The sequence below is a fragment of the Parasteatoda tepidariorum genome, chromosome X1 (genome assembly GCF_043381705.1).
Source record: "Parasteatoda tepidariorum isolate YZ-2023 chromosome X1, CAS_Ptep_4.0, whole genome shotgun sequence".
Classification (NCBI taxonomy): Eukaryota; Metazoa; Arthropoda; class Arachnida; order Araneae; family Theridiidae; genus Parasteatoda; species Parasteatoda tepidariorum.
The window spans coordinates 42,365,135-42,373,391 of NC_092214.1; the positions used below are offsets into that span (position 1 = coordinate 42,365,135).

At 34.0% G+C, this 8,257-nt stretch overlaps 1 long non-coding RNA gene across 1 annotated transcript; it reads right to left on the reverse strand.

Annotated features, from left to right (window-relative positions):
- Positions 1-5,105: 5,105 nt before the first annotated feature.
- Positions 5,106-7,050, reverse strand: LOC107445719 (uncharacterized). The gene is made up of 2 exons (XR_001584287.3): positions 6,858-7,050; positions 5,106-5,310 (listed from the first exon to the last, which is right to left on the reverse strand). It is a non-coding gene; the product is annotated as an uncharacterized lncRNA (long non-coding RNA).
- Positions 7,051-8,257: the final 1,207 nt, after the last annotated feature.

The window sequence follows — 8,257 nt, forward strand, 5'->3', positions numbered from 1 at the left end:
CCTGTAGCTATTGACCACTGTGCTGCCAGTTGTCTAGAGGGAGCCGTACGGTCTGTCAGCACCATGCGGACCATGTGTCTGTCATCGCGAGCTGACGTGACTTTTCGGGGTTCATTTCCGGATTTCCGAGTTGTCTGACACTCGTCCGTCCACTACTTCCAAACAAGCATCACTGTGCTTCTGTTACGCTGCACACGAGCGGCTACTGCACGATAAGACAATCCAGCTTCACGAAGGCCGATGATTCTCCCTCTTTCAAACTCCGTAAGTTGTTGAAATCTCGCTCTCTTTCGTCGAAGAGGCATAAGTAACGTCTGAGCTAACGTTTACCACTAGCAGATAACCACCGATAACCAGAAACGCCTCGCTACAGCCGTCTATTTATTCGGATCCACCCGCCGTTCAGAGGGCGCTGCTCAGCATACGCGTGCGCTACGGGTCTGAAATTCTAATCATTTGCATATTATACTCTACTTTGCATGTCCTGAAAATTTCAGCTCACTCGCATAAGTCCTTCATGGTGTTGCAATTTTCACAAATATGAGTTTAGATACTCATCGACCTGAAACTAGAACCATTGCAAGCCGTCTCTGGGGAGAAAACCTCGATACTTAACAATTACGGCTCAGTGACTCATTAACCACTGCGGCATCACTGCTGACTTTTAAGCACTACTTATAAACTTTCATAACAGAATTCACTAACAAATTGTTGATCGTATATTCCATCAATGACTCACAATTTACCTGATCCAGAGGCCAATGTTCCAGAATTGATTATAAGACAGCTAAAAATATTTAATTTGTCGACATCAGAAATAAAACAGTTTCAGAATAAAAAAAGTCTTCATTTTACGAAATTTTAAAAAATTTTAATATTTTCCAGTGTTTAATCTTTAGTAAAATTTAAGGTTTTAGTAAAAATTTGAAATGTGCAATAATTTTATCTGAGTTTTAAACATACATTTTTCTTTTTGTTCACTCGACATGAAAAGGTCATTTTAAGTTTGTGAAAACCAATTTTTGTTAGACGAGCGTAATACGCAAGATAATGAAGAATAAGTTCCTTTTTAAGGATAAAAACATTATTAAACCAATTAGAGAAATATGCTTTGGAATTTTATCTATCCCCAAAGCCTATCAAATTAAGTGAAGAATATAGTAGATCAGTATGGTTATTTGTAGTGGCTTTTGCGAGCAGACGTATGATTGAAAAAGTTATTAAGCGTTGGTGACTAAGAATAGACACAGGACCACAAAAGTGTTAAGTAACTTTCCCTTCCCAAAAAACATAATTTTAAAATGGCTGGTATACTACAAAGTATAGTACAGCCACCCTAATAAGACAATTGAGGACCAAACCATAGTAGGAGTTCATTAGTAAAACATGAGTTATGTGGAAACGAGTTTTAGGAAGATGATGATAGACAGAAAAGAGCATTTGCAGCATTCTATAACAACATGAAATCTTTTGTCAAGAAAATATATACGTCACAGGCTATAAAAATTACTACAAAAGAAAGATACCATGCCAAACTCGGGAAATTTGCTTGACAGATAAAACATGGTGTGCTATGCAAAAAATTAAAATCTCTGCACATTCATGTAAAACATACAACAAACAGAATGCAAGTAAAAGCCACGGTTGAACAGAAATTTTCTCATACTCACTTAGCATTTAAATATTATTTATTTATTGTTTAAAAAATTATTGTAACGTCTAGTGCAGAAAGAAGGAATGCGTAACATCACGTGGCTGACTATGAATGAGGAAAGATTATAGCCTACATGAACTGCGGTTTATCCTCTTGCATTGGTACTTATCGCGATGGCTGAGCTCTCTTAACTATCCACCGAATATGGTATCAATGGGTCCAGGACTGTCATACAAGCGTCGTGTTGTATTTCATCGCTCCATCCACTACTGACAAAAACGAAGACATACATCTTATCAGCAGGCATCAGCATCTTCAACGGAGTGTCAATTACCAACCTGGATCTATAAATGGCAGCTTGTCATCGTTACAGGCTAATACTGAATCTGTAAACATAACAGTAATGGCCATATTCTTGCTCGGCGGCATCATGGAGAACGCACGTTGTCAACTTGCATTCAACATTATCATACAGCACGGTATACAGAACGGACAGAGAGTATACTGGATAGGAGCTATTGGATGCATTAGTCAATCATTTCTTTTCATTCCTGTCATTTTGACCGAAATCCGTAACATTCAAAACTTAAGACCTGTGGCTCACTCCTGGCTATTCGGGGACTCTAATGTTATTTTTTAGCAAGATAAAGAAATGTATATATTTCCAACTGCATACTCCTTGTCCTGGGGGATAATTGCTGTTATTTCTATCTGATATTGTTTCTGGTACTAATTTCACTGTATCTATGCAGCATCATTTTCTGTAAATTTAATCGCTTACTCTTTCTACTATACTTTATATGTTCAATAAATACCACTCTGCTGCTTATATTCGTTATTAGGTTAGCAATTTTAGCTGTGAGCTGTGTATATTTTGTGGAATATTGCGACTAAATCAAGTGGTAAAAATCTAAATTCTTTACTGCAGTGCATTAAACAGAAAAGGCTTATTTACAATTAAGTGTTCGTTGTCATACATATATTTTCAATGCGCAATTGGTCTATGGTCATTTATGCTTTTCTATAGCAATTTAATAGTGGTAACAACCACGTTATATTTATTTTAAAATTAACTTGTGTAGTTTTCTGTTGAATTTACCCTCTCCATGCTTCAAATTCATGAATTTTTGATGCTATGTTTTTAGTTCGGCGATATATTCTATCGTAAAGCATAACTGAATCCATTCTTATTTTAACATATTATAATCTAAATATCTGTGTTAGTTTTCAGTTTTGGCGAAAGAGCCAAAACTCTCAATATCACATCATTAATTTGGTATAAATTACAGATTCCTATAGTACATAAACAAGTTCCAACAAATTTAGTGCTAATAAATAAATTTTTATATTTATACTAATCGAATTATCGATTGATTGATTGATTGATTGATGTAAATTTTTGGCGCAAGAGCCATGGTTTGGCTATACCGCGCCCAAACCTAGGTAAAAATTACTGTAGCTTTGTTAAAATCAGAACAATTAGGCTGAAAAGAGCAACTTGTTCAAAATTAAAACTAATTTAAAATGTGTCAACTAGGTTATATCTAGAACTAAATCAAATTGTAAAATCCGATATGTTTGATGTACAGAATTAAATTAGGATGAGGTGTGTCTCCAAGTAAAAATGATAAAGTCGGAAAGTCACAGTTAAAGTACTGTCGTCTTTTAGATTTAAATTTCATACACTGGGTCAGAAAATGTTTTACTGTAAGAGACTCTTTGCAAAAATTGCATTGTGGAGGTGCTTCATTTAAAATTAAATATTTGTGTGTCAAGCGGGTGTGCCCAATCCGTAGTCTGTTGATAAGTACCTGGGTTTTTCTGTTGTAGTTAGTCAGTGGTGCAAATGGTTTAATATCTGATTTGATCTCATGTAATTTGTTGTTTATTTCNCAAGACGAAAAGTCCTTACCAGTTAATCTGGCAACCACGATAAGGATGAGAATTCATAAACATATAATGAATTGCAACAAAAGGAATAAATATATCAACGTAATGAAAAAACTAATCAAAAGTTTAGAAACCAATGTTCTGTAAATGATATCCAGAATTTTATAGTAAATAAAATAATGTTCGCTCACTAGGTCAATAAAATGATAAAGTGAAAGTCAGGAACTCGAAACAGGACCGTCACAAGAGAGAAATTGAAGTATGGTAAGGTTCAGCTCGGGGCCCCGGGTGCGCCGTACCCGTCACACAAGAGTGTGCCCCTGGGGGGATCGAATTATCGAATCCAACGTCCTTAAAGTAAAAGAAAAGTTTATAGTAAGGATTGTCTCTAACGAATAAATATAAAGTAGAGTAATAGCCAAAATAATGCTGTCTTTTAAAATTAAATTTGTGGCACTGAGTTACAAAGTATTTTACTGTTAAAAGCTTATTATAGTTAGGGTAGTCTCGTGCAAGTTCGCCTAGTAGTAGTTCTAGTAGAAGATACTTATGCATGTGTGGTCAATGCGTCAACAATTCACAATGACTTCATATTTCCTCGGCAGAGTAAAACGCGTAAATGGTTCTATTTTAATCGAAGACTGTGCAATTTGTTATTCGTTTTTTTATTCCAATTTTATTATCATTCTGATAGCAATGTTTAGACTGAGTATGTTTCTAATACCGGAATAGGTTAGTGGTCTACTCGTAAGTTTTTGGGTGAATTTAACAAACTCATCTGCGCATTTGTTACCCAGAATATCAGAGTGACCAAGAATCCAAGATAACATAATTATATAACCCAAATGGTGTGGTTTCATTTGTGTGTATAGAATGGGACTTATAATTGTTGTTTAGTGCAACAATACAGCTTTTAGAATCTGTATAGATGTTCAATTTTTCATGTGTTTGAGAAAGTATATATTTCTGATGCACAAGCTTCATATTGTAAAACTGAATACTCTGGGTGTAGTTCCTCAGTGATAATCTCGTCAGGCGTCACCTCTGCAGAAGCAGTATGATCACCTGCCTACGAGGCGACGGTATATGTAAATATAGTTTACAAGATCTATGCTCTCTTTTATTTAATAAAAAGTATTTTTTATTGTGAACATTAGTAGCAGTAGTGCTTCAATTACGTCACACTAGAGCTGCAAAATGGTTTATTGGCAACAGTCTAGGGAGCATACCTGCGAGAGATCCAAAGAAATTCCATCGCAATTTTTATCCTAGAGTATGGATTTCCCGCTTTGGTGGCACGACGAGCTGCGCTCAAAGTTGAGCACTTTACGGTCGAACAGTTTAATGAGGACTGATACCACGCAGCCTCAGTTCCTTTGCAGACAGTTCAAAGAAGTGACCCCTATCCCCCGCTCAGTGACCACTGCCAGTGATACTTGATTTCAATGATATACTGAAACCGCGTCTTACGATCTGTCCACTGTTGGACTTAAACACAAGTAATGAAATAATTTAAGTTTAGTATTTGCTTCAAGAAAACCATATCAAGATTTAACTTACGCAATACTGTTATACACTGACTGCAGCATCCACAAAAACTAGCATTTTCCTTGAGGCGTTGATTTTCACCGCATTTAACATTTTCTGGACATTTCTGTTTATCGCAAAATCCAGGGGGACACACTATTGCGTTGACAGTAGTCAATCCAATCAGCCCCAAAAATAGTATTTTCCACATCATTTTCATCTACCTAAATAAGAAACTTCTAAAACAAAAAAGAACTCTAGATAAATAAAAAAGAGAACTGTAAGTTGCATAAAATATACACTATAAAATATAAAACAAAAAGAAACTTTCTGGGGCAATAATAAAATAAGAGATTGAGATATATTGTTTCAGTCCCCTGGGCTTTATCACGTGGGCAATTTTTACGTAGAATTTACACAATCTTTAAGCGCCTGATGCAAACTTCTCCATACATGATATAGCACTTTCTTCGAAAAACAAATATTGCAGGAAATAAGAATATATTTATTTATCTACATCAAATAAGGGTTTGAGGCAACTTGAATTTCAATCTAACTTATCTCTGCATTGGATTTAGATTTTTCTGATTCTATAAATAGACAAAATTTAAGAATGATTCGAAATGTTTAAAAAAAATCGTATATTTAGGTTTTCTATTTTGTTATTAACGTCGTACTAATAGATTATTGCGACGGTCAAGAATCCCTTCTTAATAATGATTCAAAGACGGTGCTGAAGCATTTGAGAATTTCACTACTACAAACTAGATAAGAAATCAGATGATAATAGTAATAACCCGAACACTGAACCATGCCTCCCAACTGCCTAACCATGCATGGACTTTTCAGACTTTAAAGCCGCCAGGGAAATTACATTAAAATGAATTCTTAACTCAGCTAAGGCGCAATCCAACACCTAGCCTTCAGAACTTGTGTGTGAGTGCTAAAATTGTTTGGCGTAAGAACTAGGATTAGCAGGGGAATTGAACCCCAATCCAAAGAGAGCTAGACAAATACTCAACGCACCCCCTGATTAGGCGGCAAAGATCATTTAAGAAAAAATTTGGCTTTAGGGTGTCGCATTTGCAGAGCTGGTGTGCTTTTCAGTTAAGTAGCGTGAACATCTGGGTTAATTCTCAGAGAATTAAAATAAAAACTGAGCACTTATATCAGACGCATGATCATTTTGATGCCAAAGAAAAAATAGGTCATTTTCTACAATTGTCTACAATGCATATTTAATTACAGAAGCAACCAACATTTAAATACCGTTAAAATTATCGCTAATCCAAAAGTGAAAATGGGTTTTCCAAGAAATTTCAAAATTGTATTTGCATGGATGATTGTTCAAGTATTTAAGTTTAATAAAGTTAAAAAAAAGAGTATTCTGCTCAGCTCTTTTCCTTAAAAATACCGAATAAGTCATGTTTTGCATCACAAAGATTCGTTACATTTCATGACACTCCAAGTGGTGGATCTTACGACAGCTATTACAAATAACTTCATTCGTTTAAATGTGCTGGCTTCAGTATTTTTCTTATATCAATAGCATTTTCATGTTTTTTTAAAATACATTCAAGTTAAAAAATTAAATTAAAATTACTACATCAGAAATTAAAAAAAATGATCACTATGTAGCTAAATATAATTACTTATATTTCTACCAATGCATAGTTTCCCTTCTTACTGTTTTCTCTTTTTTTATACTTTTTTTTAAATGATTAATAGTGATTTTCTTAACTCTTATAATTTAAAAATACTAAAGTAGCATTTGCCTCTTACTTACCGAATTGAAAAGAATAAAAAACAATTCAGTATCAGTGAAATTGTTTGTTGTGGTATTAAGCAAAACTATAAGTTTATATACTAAATTCGATGTAATATAGTTTGTTTTAGCGCAGATGCTTGCAATAAAACAAATATTTTATGAGACACTCTTAGAGAAATAAATGTAGTTATGCAACACGCGCTTTAAAGGATTACAGCATACATATAAAACAAAAAATTCTGATGAGCTATTTATTTATATCATTGTGAAATGACATTGAGACAATTCAAATAAAATTTAAATCGTCATGAATATTAATGTAATAATAAAATCAGTCATGAATATTAATGTAAAGAGTGACTGTACAAATTCTTTTTACCCAACAAAGATCATAGGGGAAAAGAAAAGAAATACAGATTTATTTTTATGCTAAAAGAATATGTTAGACGATTAAAAATATTAAATGATGTTGCATTAAATGTAGAGCTTAATAGTACAAGTTCTGAAATTCTCTACACTACGCCTGACAAAAACGGTATTATGTAATTTGACACAAATCAAATAGTGCTATAAACTGAATTTGGTGCAAAAAACGGAAGACTGTATTTAGGAAAATTGAATAAAGATAGCTTAAAAACTGAAAAAGGGGTACTCAAATAAAAGAAAATATTCTTTCTGCACTGGGGATCATAGAAACCTAGTTATCTAAAAAATGGAAATTATTTTGCGGTGTAATTCATTTCAAATCAAGTGGGTCATTTATTTCAAAACTGTTCTTTTTTGGTATATACTTTGAATTTGTCAGTAGTTATTCGTTATTAGTTAGATGTACAGAGCACAAAATTAAAAACGGACAAACTGTGAGTGAATTCAGATGAATAGTTCATGGAAAATCGGATTTTAAGTCGCATTTTTTAAAATTTGATTTCACAGGAACTACTTGGCCGATTTCACTCAAACTCGTATTTTGCTATTTAAAATTATGTTCTTTAAAATGATGTAAAAATTCATGATATTATCTTAGGATAAACTAATTTTATAATTATGTGTGGCAGTTTTTCAATTCACTTGAAACAGTTCGAGAGATGGAGAAATATTCAAAAAATCAAATTAACAGTAAGAGGTTAAAACTTTAGATCGCTTTCCTGACTAAACTGTTCGGACCATATTTCTCGGATTGCAGCTACCCCCCCCCCCCCCAANNCCCCCCCCCAATATTTTGGGGGGCAAAAATTTCAAATCAGTCGAAAGGTGAGTTTATTCAGAAAAATTACGTTTTTGTGGCTGATTCCGTAACTTAAAATATTATCTGCACCAATTAATTGGAATATTTGTGCTTACCCTCTCTAACCATTAAGATTAAGTCCCAGAAGGTAAAGATCCGTTTCTTAGATCAAAAGTTATTTAGGGTGAACCGT